The sequence below is a fragment of the Drosophila melanogaster genome, chromosome 2L (assembly GCF_000001215.4).
Source record: "Drosophila melanogaster chromosome 2L".
NCBI lineage: Eukaryota > Metazoa > Arthropoda > Insecta > Diptera > Drosophilidae > Drosophila > Drosophila melanogaster.
In genome coordinates this window covers 19,143,736-19,159,734 of record NT_033779.5, presented here as the reverse complement: position 1 = coordinate 19,159,734, position 15,999 = coordinate 19,143,736, and the positions used below count along the sequence as shown (strand labels likewise).

At 37.9% G+C, this 15,999-nt stretch overlaps 1 protein-coding gene and 1 long non-coding RNA gene across 5 annotated transcripts in view, besides 1 other annotated feature; one reads left to right on the top strand and one right to left on the bottom strand.

Annotated features, from left to right (window-relative positions):
- Positions 1 to 15,999, bottom strand: part of brat (brain tumor) — a 45,943-nt gene that overhangs the window by 20,024 nt on the left and 9,920 nt on the right. For 2 of the 4 annotated variants that reach the window (NM_001201913.2, NM_057597.4), the window contains exon 2: positions 13,891 to 13,941. The gene's annotated coding sequence lies outside the window, so the exon portion shown is untranslated. Of the gene's footprint in view, positions 1 to 979; positions 1,196 to 13,890; positions 13,942 to 15,999 lie in introns of those variants that run through there. The other 2 variants (NM_206004.2, NM_134302.2) reach the window with 2 other exon arrangements.
- On the top strand, positions 436 to 1,867 carry lncRNA:CR44977 (long non-coding RNA:CR44977). Its single transcript, NR_124379.1, has 2 exons — positions 436 to 988; positions 1,070 to 1,867. It is a non-coding gene; the product is annotated as a long non-coding RNA:CR44977 (long non-coding RNA).
- Positions 5,333 to 12,310: a mobile genetic element.

Sequence of the window (15,999 nt, the reverse complement as noted above, 5' to 3'; positions counted from 1 at the left end):
CGGCAACAGCAACAACAAATGCAATAACAATAACGATATCCACAACAATACCCATGAACACAGTCGCTGCCGACGCGAATCGAATGTTGTTGGGGAATTGTTTGAACAGTTGTGTCGCGATAAATAGGCTCGACTTTCGGACTTTTTGGCCGGGGGAAGGTCGTCGCGCATTGGAGTTGAAGGAAGTGTGCACACCTCTAGGCTTCAGAGGTTGATAAACCATTTCATCATTATCAGATTATTGTTTGCTCTTGCAAATACAGTGGTTATTGACCAGGGGAATATACAGAATAGTATTCCGCAGAAAGAGAATATGAAAGCAAAGTTAAGGTCGAGGGGATATGTACAAGCGAATTTGTAGTATTGCACAAACTGAAAAAATATCTTAGATTTTCTACATTTTTCACTCTTATTTTATTTATGTCTTTGGCGAGCATCAACATTACACTTTTACACCAACTGCTGGCCGTGACTGTGGAGAGCAGACTGTGGCGCAGAGCTAAATAAGAAATGAGATAATAATAACAAAAGCGTAGAAACGTAGAAGTTAATGCAAGCAAATAACAACAATGCGCGCGGACGTCGAAAAGAACAAACACACATACACAAACACGCTCATAAACAAACGCCAAAGGAGGCGAAGACCAGGAGGGGGAAAAGGCAAGAATAAAATGTTTTGTTGCATTGCAACAAACAGCAACAGCAACAATGCAAGTGATGCGCCGCCAGAAAGAGATAGATGCACGAGCAAGAGGAAGCGCAGCAGGAAAAAGGCAGCACCAACACACTGTCACTCACTCACACAGGCATACATACAGTCACGTACGCGATTCTAAACAAGTTGATGAACTCTACGGCATCGGTGGAAGAAGAAGAATGAGCAGCAAAACTAAACAATTTGTTTCTGGTGCTTTTGTTCGCTTGTATACTGAGTTAACATTTATTTGCTGCAGATATGTATATCTTGTAGCATACGTACATAGGCTAGGTATGTGTATGTTTCTGTTGCACTTAGATTTACTTAATATTCCACTAGTATTAATACTTTATATTGCTTCTTTTCGCACAGTTCACACGCACGCACACACACTAGCAGCAGCAGTAGTAGTGTATTCTCTCTGAACGCGACGGGAAGTGAACGCGAACAAGCGCCAAACTGTTGTTTATCCGGCGAGTGTTAAGAACTGAATGAGAATGAACCAGCATGGCGAAGAAGAATTTTACAAGACGCGGAACGAGGAACGGAAACGAACGGGAACGGAACGAACGAACCAAGCCGACAAAAGCGGCCAGCCGAAAAAACTCACTCAACCAGTTTTAGCCAGCGGGAGAGCGAGAGAGACAAAGAACCAGCGAACGGGACCGAGAGAGAGCGGGAAATCTAGTTTCTGCAGAACGCCACGGGGAATGGATTGGCAATTGGAACGGGTGTTTGTATGCATGTACATACCTACATACATGCGGCGATGAGACTGACCTCTGACAACCTCCTACACTCGCACACGTACATATGTATGCGGCATATGTACTCGAACAGAACATAAATTGCGCGAGGGAGCAGTGCACTCCAAGTATTCCGGGCTCTGTATGTACATATGCGAGTGGGAGTGAGCTGCACTTACAAAGAGAGCGGCAAAGGAGACGGCGGCGATGAAGTCGGAGAAGAAGAAGCACGAACGAAGAACGAAGCGCAGCAGAAGAGCCCGAAAAAGGGCTACAAAGAGCGGAAGCAGTGGAAACCGCGCCACTGGTCGTGGGGTAACTTGTACTATCTAGCCATTTTTTGGGGGCTAAGCCCCATGCATAGAACCAGTGCAGTGAGTCAAAAGATTATCATCCGCGTTTATTTTCGGGTTTGTTTCGCAATAAACGATTATTTGTATTCGCATAAACTCTGATTTCGCACAAGTGTCATCAATTGAATGGGAACCAGAACTGGAAATGATTACAGGTCTCGTTTTTTTTTTTAATATGGGCTTCCAAAATTTTCATTCTTTTGAGTTTCGGAACATTTTGTTTTCCAATGAATTTTGGAATTTGTATAATTAAAAATCAGAAAGGAAGCTAGTTTCAGCTAGACGAAACCATTGTTTATATTTAAAAAATCACTGGCGTATGCCGAATTAGAATGCATTATATTATCACTTTTTTGATATGATAAAGTAGTCCGATTTTAATTAAATTAAAACTAAAATTACATATTTTCAAATAGTTTGTGTATACCAAATTAGAACACCGTATGATTCAAAACCACCAAGGTAAATTTGTTTTCACACCCACTTTTAAGCCAAACTTGACTCGTAATATGTGTGTTTCGTACAGAGAACGAAAGACCCAATGATCAAGACCAGAAATCATTGGCTTTGTGGTAAATAGTAGATGTCTAAACCTGTGTATAAGCAAGTTCAGCTTTTTATGGTCATTACCAACTAGGCTAGTTTACAACTGGTGACTTTTCCTGCTATATAGCGCTGATGCAATAGGAGCTTGTGAAAGAGAGAGAGAGATGGGGAATGGGAATGGGAATGGGAAGGAAAGGAAAGGAAAGGGGGCAGGTAAAAGTCTGCGCGCTTGCGTCATGTGCGTTTTCAACGTTTTCAACGTACATAATATTCCGATCACAAGAAAAGAATAACGTGAAATGGCAGCGGCAGGCGTCGACTTCTCTGCCGCAGCGATACGTTGCGATGCGATACGTCCGGGGACTTTGGAGAATAAACCAGTCTAGAAACACCGCTCGGCTCTATAATTATGCTGCTTGTTGTTCGAGAGTATGTTTGTGTGTGTATACAACAATCCATGCATACCAACACCACTAAATACACCTATGGATGGATGTATACTATAGTGGCTGCCACAAAGGGCCTTAAACTTTGTTTAAAGTCAAGGTCAGTGATTTCTTGTGCGCCAATTGCGATGCTATCGCATCACTCGTGAGGCTGCGTGACTCACACACTGACGCACAGAGCCACCAACCCACGGATTTAAATTTCTTTTCGGTACCAGAATCCAGATTTCTAGTTCCATTACGATATTCATTTCATAGTTATTTTTATATTAATGCGACATGTGGGATTTAAAAAACCATTTAAGTCTTCCTTAGAAAGAACAGGTGAAAGATTTTCTCTTCCCTCACCGCATTTTCATACCTCAGTTAGTTAACTTAAATGAAGATACTTGAGTTTTTCATAAATATCCTTAAAATCATACCCCTAGGGTATTTAAAATATTCGATACCCTCTGTAACCTACCTACCATTGTCATATTCACTCTTGTTTAGCCCGCCGCAATTCCACGAAGCGATGGGTTCAAGTGGCTTTCTGGGATTGGAATGGGAAGATAATGGTGCTGCTGCTGCAGGAAAACAAGTGGAATAGTGGAATATGGCACGGGCACAAGATCGATATGTCCATATTGTATATATCTGTAGCCATCTCTGTCGCGCCGCCAGAGCCACGACTTTTGTCCTTGCCGGCGGTTCATGAACCTTCGACTTCACTCCTCTGACGAACGACGTGCTTAAAGTAGCGAAAAGATACGGCCGCAAAAAATCCAACAAATACAAAAGAGCGCAAAAAGAAAAAAAAACTGCCAGCCCGCCAATGGCAAAGAAAAAACAATTACGCCAAGCGTTGAAATACATATATTTTTGCTACGACCAGAAATACAGTCAAGCCTCGCAAAAAATGCTATTCATCTGCCACAAGGCGCATTTGACAACGAACCACGGAACCATTCAAACATAGAATTGTACTAGCAGCAAAGAGCCATTTTAAAGAGTTTTGTTTAACAAACAATCATGTGTGCGCACATGTAAGTCATAAAAACGTTGGACTTGCAGTAAAATTTATGCGCAAACTATAATATTTGGGTTACCATAATTTAATGACAATTGTAAAAATTTGCTGTGGGCATCTAAAGTGAACCTTGGCACAAAATAAAAACTAAATAAATTGCCAACTCATAATATTTTTAGGTTTGTCAAGTCTTCTTACTGAGTATAAAAATTAAACATTTAGTCAACTTTATATTAAACTCAAATGGGTAACAGCAAATGCAGCACGACTTTTAAAATAGCTAATACTTAAAGTTGGTTTGTTGTTAAAACAGCCACTTAACATTTTTATTATCTAAATACCGAAAATCGTTTAAAAAAAAAGGTTGTTTTTCAAAGTGGGAAGAGCATAAAGATATTAAGATGTTTTCTCAAACATTTATTAATAACAACATTTTGATTTAAATGAAAAGGTGTTGACATCTGAATTAGAATGAGCGGAATAAATTCGGAGTGGTACATTTCTTCGGATGGATGGAGGATTACATTAGACCTCGACACCGGAACGTTCATTAGCCGACCAAACGACCGACCGACCGACCTCAGCCTCAACTGTTTTATTGCCGTATTGACAGACAATTCAATCCAGCGCGTTTCAATAACCCGGCAGTGCTAATCTATTCCATGGGTGAGAGTGAGGCGGCTGCTTGGGGGGAAGGGGGATGGCAATCGAGCGATCGAGCGATCCCTTTTAGCAGCTGTCACAAGAGCAGCAACAACAACAACAACTACTGCCGCCAGATGTTTCCCTTGAACGGCGGAGAGGGGAAAGCCCAGCCCATAAAGCAACCATATAAAATACAACGATCACATATTTGTTATGGCTCTTTCAATAATTTTTGGGAAAGACGTTGAGCTGGAACAAAATGTGACACTTGAAACCGGAAATTAGCAGCAGCAGGCGATGCAATGCAGCTGTCGCTCCCTCTCTTTCCCTCGCTCCTGCTCTCGCCCCGTCTCTCTCACACGCTTCGATGCCAGGTGAAGCCCGTCTCTTTCACCCGCTCGAACTGTGCACATACACTAATCGAATGATTCGACGATCGAGCCTCCTCTCCTACAGCAGGAAGTGGTGGAAATTCTGAAAGTGTTGCATGTTCTTCTCTCATCTATGAGTAATTTGTCAGTTCCCTTGTCACTACTAATGAACGGGTTTATGAACAGGATTACAAGCAGTTAGTTACACCGTTTGGTTCCGGAACATGAGCTCCGTTTGCATGGTCTAATGAAAGCCCTCTTGAGCGAAGAAGAGACTAAGCTTTCTTGACGGTTGTTTTTATCATCATATAAGAAGTAGCTTACTTGACAAAAAAATATCGATCAATACACCATTCTATTTACAGCTTTAATAAAAATTGCTAACCTTTCAAAATACAGAATACATACAATTCTTAGCAAATACCGAGAACTTGAAAAATGTTTTTTCTTTGCAATTCAAATTCGACAGGATCGGAGTAAGTAACTTAAGCCACTTGGCCCGCATTTCGTGGGGCATATAGTAAAATTGTTGTTTTATTTATGAGTCGAACTAATGTCCCGTCAGTTGACTAAGGACAACGCCAAGAAATAAAAAATAGTTTTTAGGAGAAATAGTTTCACGACTTTATTCTTTGGATCTCAGCTTAAGACTAAAAATCAAATGCAAATTGGATTGAGGAGAAGCCTCAGTATTTGAACAATATTTGTATTTCGGGAGAGCCTCGCTCTTGGGTTCTTAAGATTAGGTAGCGTTGAAAGAGGGCAGTCAAATCTGCTTAGGTCAGGCTTTAGGATGTTTACAAGAACGGCTGCGCTGCCAAAGATAAACGAATGCTGCGCAGCTGGGATACGTTATGGAAAATTACTAGAGTGCATTACTGATTTCTTTGAAATAATGGAAGTGGCTGGTTTGGACCACCCAAATACGTCACTCCCCTTCCCTTAAAGAGAAGCCTATACTTGGGCTGGGATTGATGGATATAGTGTGGGAAATGGAGTTTCTTCTATTTCTGTTTGTTGTGGTGTGTTTTGATTTTGATTTTTTCTTATTTTAAGTTTTGCATACAGCATCATAAATGGTTTAAATGATACATATCTTAAATATGAGTACAACAAAATTAGTGCGATTATTACAATGATCATTTGTATGTAAAGTGTAATATTGTTCTCTGAAATCATCTCAACAATGTCGTTGTGTTTTACAATTTTTATTTTTGTTATATTAAGTGGTGTGTATAGTGGTGTCAAATCTATTTCTGGTTCTAACAGATTTTCACTTAAAATTATATTATTGATTTCTATTTTGCATTGCGTTACTCTTATCATTTTGTTTCCTTCTATTTTTATTTTATTAATTGAATTTTGGCAATTTTGGTTAAGAATTGTTTGGGTTAAGTTCCAGGTTACAATTGTGTTTGGTTCTATGTATTTTATTATTTCGTTCGTGTGTACTGGCTTAAAATTACAAATTGGATTTAAGTGTTTAATAATATTGGTGACACATTCATTTTTTACTTCTTTATTTTCGGTATTATAAACTTTATTTTCTTTTTCAAAATATGATTGTGTGTCTGTGTAATCTAGCTGATAGCCGTTGGAGTCTGGGTAAGGAATTATTTTAATTGTGCTTATTAGTGAAAGGTAAATGGGTATGTGGGATATGATTAATACTTGGTTATCATTGTAGTTAATCCAAGTGGATGTTTTAATGTTCAAAATGTTTTGGCTGTTCACATTTTCAAGTTTGTCGTAGTTTAGTAATTTGGGGTTAAACAGTCCAAGTCTGGAAAGCTGCATAGCCATTTCCAAATCTTCTATGTATTCCGTAAACTGCATTAGTTCGAACAAAAGACTGTCAATGATGGTGTGGTTATTTTTGCATTCCGTCATTTACCAATCGTATGGCGTCGTTGAGTTCATGTAATTTTACTGAGTTATGGACGTTGATTTCAAGTTTTTTCTGTATTTCGACTCGATCATTTTCATCTAGTGTTCCAAATAGGTATTTAAAACCTGAACCCACAATGTTAATAAGACCCCGTTTGTTTCTATGTTTCAGGGTTATTCCGGCTAGTTCTCTTTTTATTTTATTGTATAAAAAATTGATCTGGGGTGCATGGTAATCGGTTCGTAGTCTTTGCTCAAAATAGTCAACCACGATGTCTATTTCAGTTAAATTGATTTTTAAGGAGTGATGTTCAAAGGAGGATGGTATCTGTACTGGCTTATCAGAAAAAGGAGATATCCGTGGTTGGTGTCAATATTATTAATTTGAATTTGTTGTCCATGAACAGCTGTGATCAGTATAAACAATAGTGTTATCGGGTACCAGGTGCCTGTGAAATTGAGAGTTTATTATTTTTCTTTTGTTTTTTGAATTGTGTTTTGTAGTAGTGCGTAACTCTATTTCTATTAGTGATTTTGTAATGGTCAGGGTCTGTCTGTTCTACATTTTTGGTTGGTTTAAATGGGTTTTCTAATTTGCCTTTCTGTAGTGGACCTTTTCTGTAATTAGTGTCAATATTAAATTCCTGTCTGTCTTCATTTATTTTGTCTATTTTCTTCTCTTTAATTTTTTGAGTGTCTAATATGGGATGCCCAGCGTATAAGAAAATTTGAGCAGGTGTCTGTCCAGTAGTGTCATGTTTAATTTTATGGTTGTATGTGTAGAGGATTGTTTCTATCTTGCTTAATTTTACTTCTTCATCATCAGATGAATTGATTATACGAATTTTTTCATTTATTGTTTTGTGTAATCTTTCGACGTCTGCTACCCCGTTTTTTGCTGTATTGAGCTGTAATTCGACTTCTTCTTCTTCAAGCCATCGCTTTAAAGCTAAACTGGAGAAAGCTCCGTCTCTGTCTGCCTTTAATAATTTGGGTTTACCTAGTTGATTAAAAATGCGCATTAATGCGTTTCTGCATTCTATCCAATCCTTAGTTTTAATTTGCTCAAGTGTAGCGAATTTAGAATAAATATCAATGCAACTGATGTAATGTTTTCCCTCAGATGAATAAATATCTACTACAAATTTTTCTCGGCAATGTTCCGGGTTGGGTGTGATTTTTAAAGGCATTTTGGTGTTTCTATGTTCTGTTTTGGCCAAATTGCATATGTTGCATTCGTTTATTATATTCTGAATTAATAGTTGGCTATTTGGAAAGAAGTGATTTTCTTTAAATAATTTTGTCATTTTCTGTATACCAGGGTGTAAAAGTTTTTCATGTGATTGAAGTATGATTTCTTTGAATTCGGCGTATGAACCAACGTTCTTTAATAGGAAAAGACTGCGAATTACTTTTGTGTAGGTGGTATTAACAATTTCTATGTGTGCTCTTTGAATAATTTCAAAATCTACATCGCTCTCAATATAAATGGTAATGTTTCTATGGATAAAGTGATCGAGTAAAATTTGTTTGGCCTTTTCAAGTGTCATTACATCATATTGAATTGTGGTAATGGAGTTACCGAATATTTTTGAATGCTCTACTTTATTTTTATCGGATTTAATAAAGATTATTTGTTTTTTGAAATAATTTATTGGTTTTTCTGTTAAATGAATAAGGTTGCTATTGTCCTCTTCTGCACTATGTTGAGTAGCTTCACTATGATGATTTTCTTCAATTTTAATTCTTGATAATGCATCGGCAACTGAATTTTCTTTCCCTTTAATATAATCTATTTTAAATTGGTATTCGCTTAATCTAACTCTCCATCTTTCTAACTTAGCATTCGGTTCCTTTAAGTTATGAAGCCATCTAAGAGGTTGATGGTCACTGGCAATGAGAAATTGTCGTCCTAGTAAATAATGTCGAAAAGTTTTTGTGGCCCAAACTATGGCAAGTAATTCTTTTTCGATAGCACTGTAATTTAATTCGTGATCGTTAAGTGTTCTACTAATAAAAGATATAGGATGACCGTTTTGAGAAAGGACAGCCCCGAGGGCCAAGTTACTTGCATCTGTGGTTAAAACAAATTTCTTTTCAAAATCAGGTAATTGTAAAATTGGGTCACGAATTATCAAAGCCTTAAGTTTTTCGAATGCCTCTATGTACTCAAGTTTTTGTGTATCTATCTTTGCTCCTTTTTTTAAGTAGCTGGTCATGGGTTTTGCTATGTCTGCGTAATTTGGAATAAATTTGCGATAATAACCTGTTAATCCAAGGAAAGCTCTTATCTCTTTTACTTTTGTCGGAATTGGGTATGAAACTATGGCTTTAACTTTAATAGGATTTGGTTTAATACCATCAGGGGTAACTATGTGACCAAGAAAGTTAGCTTCCTTTTTTAAGAACTCACATTTGTCTAGTTGCAATTTTAAATTTGCATCTGCAAGCTTTGTAAAAACTAATTGTATTGAATTTAAATGTTCTGTAAGGGATGTTGAAAAAATTATAATATCATCCAGATACACCAAACAGTGTTTGTTAAGCAACGGTCGAAGGATATTATTCATGCACCTTTGAAAAGTAGCGGGTGCATTCCTAAGGCCAAATGGCATTCGAAGGTATTCGTAATGACCGCTTTTTGTGGAGAATGCAGTTTTAGAAATTGATTCTTCGTCCATTTCTATTTGATGAAATCCCTTTGCCAGATCGATCGTTGTAAAATATTGGCATTTACCCAGTTTGCCAAGAATTTCGTCCATATTTGGAATTGGATATCTGTCAGGTATGGTTATTTCATTTAGCTTTCTATAATCAATTACTACTCTGTACTTATTTACGCCAGAAGCATCCGGTTTCTTTGGTACGACCCAAGTAGGACTATTGTATGGAGAATTACTTTCCCTAATTAATCCCTGATTCAGCATTTCCTGTACTTGGTTTTCTACTTCGATTTCGTGTGTTTGCGCAAGTGGGTATTGTTTCGAATAAATTGGGGAGTTATGTGTTGTATTTAGTACGTGTTTAATTGTATTTGTAAATGTTAATTTCTCTCCCTCCTTATATTCAAGATTTCTAAATTTATTTAACAAGCCTTTTAACTTAAAAGTTTCCTCCTGATTTAGGTGATCTAATCGAAACTGTGAAAAATCTAATTTTTTTATTGATTCCTGATCTGAGCTTGCAATTGATTCTGGTGTCCTTTGGATATACAAATTTTGGTTTCTTTCGGATTCTGAAGTAATTAATTTGTATGTTTGATCAAAAAGGGTAACTGTATCATTTTTGTAATTAATAACTGATTGAGCATTTTTCAACAATTTTCTGCCAATTAGCATATCGTAATTATTAGAAAATCTGTGCACATAAAATGGTTCGGTTTTTTTGAAAATACTATTTCTGGGTAACATAATCAAGTCGTTCAAGGTAATAGGGCCATTTGATGTTAAAACTTCACATCTACTATTTTGAATGGGAAGACAAAATATATTTTCATTGATCATATTAATTGTTGATCCTGTGTCTAGAAGGCATTTGTATGAGCGCCCTTTGTATACTATTTTTATGTATTCGTATTTTCCGGGGCTGTTAACCGAAAATTTTCGTTTAGTTCAGAATTATTTTGGTTTTGTTTGTTATTAATTTGTACAGATTGGACTTGTTGTTGCCCTTCATTAATGAAGCTATGATTTTGATACGGATTGTATTGATTTTGGTTAAAATACTGTTGCTCGTAATAATTAGGTTGGACTTGTTCGAATTCATGCGCGTCTTGGAATCTAATTTCGTCAATAGACATTTTAGTTTGTTCACTGTCCGATGGTCTTAGTCGTTTAGTAATCGGGAAGTTAGTATTTTTATATGTAGAGGGTTGTTGTAGTCGAGGGTATGTGTTTCCTCTAAAATGCGTTGTTTGGGGAAATTGGGCTTTGTTGGGATATTGTTGGAAATGATTTTTTTGAATAATGGGTTGTGGGTTTATGTATTGGTTGGGTCTGAAATAATTAGGTGCGTGCCACATGGGTGGGTTGTTAGTTATCTGCTGTGTATAGCTAGGTCTAAATGGTTGAATGTATTGATTAAAATTAGGTTGGAAGGGTTGGGAATATTGTGAGTAACTTGGTCGATTTTGAGTTTGAACATTTGTATTGAATTTTTGTGTTTTCGAATTCCGGTTAGAATTTGAATTTTTATTACGATATTCTGGTTTTTCATAAAATTCAAAATTAATGTGTTCTTCATAAATTCCCTCATTTTGTGCAATGGTAATTAAGGATCTTAAGTCTGTAATATCGTGATGGGCTAAAATAGTGAATAATTGTATTGGTAGTTTCCTTATCAGTATCTTAATAGATTCTTTAATACCCTGAATATAAATAAGAAAATCCGATTGGTTACCTTCCAGGTGTAGTTTCGAAATTAGTAATTGACGTCGTCTCTCCGCTTCTTCGCAGAATGCTCTTAGGCTTCCTCTGTATGGTGTCTCCCTGAAGTTCTCCAGAAGTTTGTAATTTGGTGTTTGAATTTTAAATTCCGCGATGAGTCTTGCTTTAAGGGTAGGCCAATCTTCGATGTTCGGAAGTCCCAAAGATCGTGTAATTTGTCCGTCCAAGTTCCTTTCGATGGCTCCCAGTAGAATCCTCTGTTGTCGGACATCATTTGTTTGGTAGAGCGAAATTACGTAATCCACTCTGCTGATAAAGGTGTGAAGGGTTTCTGGATCACCCTTGAATGGCATAATGTCTTTAAGCTGCCGACGGGCTTCGGCAAGGTTTATGTCGCTCAGCGCAATAATTGGTTGTGACATTTTTATTGTAAAATTTTTAACTTTTGTGTTTTATTTTTTTGTTTTGTTTCGGATTCAATGTTATTATTATTTTTAAGCTTTCTAGTTTCACTTGTTTGTTTTTTTTGTTTTGTAAATTTTTGTGTTGTATTATTAAAATTCTATATTGTTTTAATTTTTTATTTTTATATGTTGGTTTTAAAACTTAGTTGCCTTTGGACTTAATATTTTTGTTTCGTATTTCACTTCCACTTATTATTGGATAACCGAATTGGAATTATAATCCAAGTTGAAGAGTTTTCACGAATTTATTTTGGGAGATGTTTCGAGCACTGGACTATAAAATTTAACTTATTTTCCACTCGAAGGTTCTTTTTTTTCGGATACTTTTGTATCCTACCGACTGCGCCAGTAAAATTGTTGTTTTATTTATGAGTCGAACTAATGTCCCGTCAGTTGACTAAGGACAACGCCAAGAAATAAAAAATAGTTTTTAGGAGAAATAGTTTCACGACTTTATTCTTTGGATCTCAGCTTAAGACTAAAAATCAAATGCAAATTGGATTGAGGAGAAGCCTCAGTATTTGAACAATATTTGTATTTCGGGAGAGCCTCGCTCTTGGGTTCTTAAGATTAGGTAGCGTTGAAAGAGGGCAGTCAAATCTGCTTAGGTCAGGCTTTAGGATGTTTACAAGAACGGCTGCGCTGCCAAAGATAAACGAATGCTGCGCAGCTGGGATACGTTATGGAAAATTACTAGAGTGCATTACTGATTTCTTTGAAATAATGGAAGTGGCTGGTTTGGACCACCCAAATACGTCACTATATACATATATATTTTTGGGTCACTTTTCAAGGTTCGAGGCCGATGGTTGGATCTCGGTTTTCAACGCCTACCATATCCCCTTACATTAAAGCTAATGAGGGCACTTCATTGAACTCTCTTCTGTCGTCTTTCTTTCTTCCATCTTCGGTGTCTTCCCGCTGTGAATGTGCACTTTTTTTCGGTATTGTTTTTTGCACTGACCTCATAATTCGCATTAAACTAATAAGCGAAGACGACGCCCCCTCAGGAAATTTCAATCAGCTTGTTGAAATCCAAACTTAAGTTTTGGCTTTTTCCGTACTGCTACCCTTTTTCTGTGTATTTTTGCTTCTCTTTTGATCAGATTCTCGGAAAGTTCACGGTTTGGTCAAAGTGTTGCGAAAAAATATTGTTGTGAAGGGGCGAGATACTTTTAACTAGAAGCGAATGGCGAAACTGAAACCGAAAAAGAGAGATGGTTCCTCAAAGCGACAGCGACATTCTGAAAATGACATTAGTTTGAACATATTAAATAAAAACGTTAACACAGCAGACATGGAAACCCACCAACGGCAAAAGTCAACGAACGGCTAAAAAATTCACGAACTTGAAAAAGTGTGTAGCTAACGCCGACGTCGACGCAGGCAGAACGGCGATGTCAATAAACCAACTAACCGGCGACCTGCGGACCATGAATAGACAAAAAAAAAAGTTATAAAAAAAAAGACAATAACGCGCAAACTTGTTGCTGTCGCTCTACAACCAAAAAAACAAGGCATTAATATAACAAAAATGGAAATAGAATCTGTGATTCCATCAACCAAATCTCTTGATAAATGTCCTGTATCACTTATGCAACGAACTCCAAACGGAAGTTGAATCCACAAGTCTAAGCTGTATAATCGAGTGTCCCGACAGAAAAATATCCTGCTGGTTTATCCAAATGATATGAATTTTGGTATGTGGACAGGAAGTAGATGAATAAACGATTTCTCCTTTGATCGTAAGCCCCTAGCTTTAAAACTTTTCTCTTTAACAGACTTTCGAATTTCGATAATAAAAATACCATTTTTATAGTATCCTTTTATGTACCTTTGCACGAACACAATATACCCTCTAAAATTTACGAGTGCCGGGTATAAAAGATAAATAATAACAGCATTAGCACATGTTTCGCATTTGGTATGTGTGGGGTCTCTCTCTCTCTCTCTATCTCTCTCCAAGCAGCCATCTCCCTCTAAAGGGGCGCCCGCATGGCATACAAATGAGAAGAAGAGGAGCTACTCCAGACATCAGACGCGTACGTGAGATATGATGAATAACCCGACGTCCGTCCCTCTTCCGCCTGCCCCATCGTGACCCATCACTCCATTGAGCTCCACTTCACATGCTGGCAGGTACTGGGTTTCTAGTACGAAGGACACGCGGCGGCAAAAATGAGAGAGGGATATGCCAAAGCGGTCGGTCTCCACATAGATTTATTGTCTATGCGGATGCGAAAACAGAAGAAAAAAAACAACAAAAAGATGAAGCACAACGCAACCTTGAATTCCCTTTCCTTGGACATCATCCTACATTTGGGCAATTAAAAGTTCTTACCTTTCGTATATATTCTTTTCGACGTCTGGTGGTCAAGTTAAACGGTTTTGCCTGAAAGAAACCAAAGAAATAAATTAATCATATTAGATTTGATAGCCAATTAACTGCCATGCAATTATTGTTATAATTTTCTTCGTCAAATCTAAAGCTCTTTAAGAGAAGATGCTTAGAAACAATGATTTTGATCTTTAAACAATATGTACGTGTGCTGGTTATACAATGCTTAATTATAATTGAGAACCAAATTGCTATATTTTATTGAATGACGACCAACTTAATGTACAGATTATGAAGCCATTTGCTAGAGTATAAAGCCCTTAAGTACACGCATTACGTCTAACGTGTCCTTTGGATCTCTTGTACTTCCTCTCCCCCCCCCCCCCCACACCACTTCTTTTATTTGGTTTCCCCTGCGAAACACTTTGCGTTAATTATGCACTGAACACAAAAAAAGCAGCCTGCCTGCGGGTGGCGCTGGCTGGGGGTTGATGGAATGATGGGCGGTGGGTGGTTGGGTGGTTGGGGCCGCATCTCAGAACTTTGTCACTGCGGTCTGTAGCCAAAGGTGGATTTTCCTGTGTGTGTGTGTGTGTGTGTGTGCGTGTGTGTGTGTGTGTGTGTGTGTGGGCGGTACTCATGTAATTGATGAACGCTGTTAATTATGACCGGCTTTAACTGTCACTTTTTGGGCAATTTCTCAGGCCCAGTGGTTTAATGAAAAGTGGGTGGTGGGTGATGGTTGCTTGGGCGGATAATTGCTGGGGAGATGACACATTAAGTTCCACCTTTGTAACCTGAAATCGCTGATGCACTGAAATTTGACTTTGTAAGGGGTTTTCTTTTCACGGAAGCTTCAGACAATACAACTAGTTTTTGTATTTTTATTTTCTTGACCTTTGATTCCTAACAGATATAACAACCAGTTTGGGAAACAATGTGTTAATCAATGATCGTTTAATATAATATTACATATTATTTGTTTTAGCAATAATGCTATCTTATTGTCAATCAAGAAGTTATCGTGTAAAACAAAATAAAATACAAGCAATACAAAAAATACAGTTTCTATTACTGTTTGCTGATTCATACAGGATATGGTGCTTTAATGCTATCCTTACCATAAAAACCATTAAGATTAATAGAAAATTTATTTCTTGATAAAATTCGAATAGCAGGAAATAATATGTAAACTTATGTAAAACAGTTCTGTTTCTAAGTAGATATATTAAAACTTGTTCCAGTTGAGTTGCATGATGGATAGCCAATCTGTGGTGTGGAATGATTGACCTGCGAGGAGGAGTAGGAGCAGCAGAATAATCGGTGGTGCCCCAAAGCTACATACAACCTTCCTTTCTGGTTTTCTTCGCGACTCGGTTCGGTTCAATGCCGCAGCGTCTGTTCCAGTTACCAATCCGTTCCCCAAGCGCCCACGGTTCGCGATCTTCACACGCGCAAAACCAAAAAAAAAAAATAAATAAATATAAAAAGAAGGTGGTGAGGTCAGCGGGAAGGGGGTGGTGGCACGGGGGGGGGGGCGGTAGATAGGTTAGCTAAGCGTCTGTTTCTGTTCTTTTGTTTCAAACTCGTTTATTGGCTCTACCTAGGCAAGCATTTCAACTTTCAAAAAGAGCCAAAGTCAGCGACCAGGTTATAGTACCCACATCTATGTATATATTCTACATATAGTATGCCTGTATGTATGTGTGTATATAGTATCTGTGCTTTGGACCCCGTGACTCCGGCGAAGAGGCTTTTGTGTCTGTGCTCTTGGCCAAAAAATCGCTTTGTTTTGCACTCAACGGCGTGCGCCTTCTTTATTATTATCTACCTCTCCTTTGCCAGTTTGCTTTTTTCGAAAACTTTTGTTCTTCTGGCGCATTCTCCCTTCTGGGGTTCTTGGTTCTGGGGTTCAGAATGCCCCAGCCGGCATTAGGTTCCCTCCCCCTTCGACCATCCGCATTTGTCATTTCACAGCCTCTGCTAATGTGTTTGTTACCTTCATTTTGGGGTCTCCGGCCGAGAGTGTGTTCTTTCACCTTTAGTGGAAACTTTTTTCTGTTTCGGCAGAAGGTCAACGTTCATAATTGCTTGTGATACACTCTTAAAGCC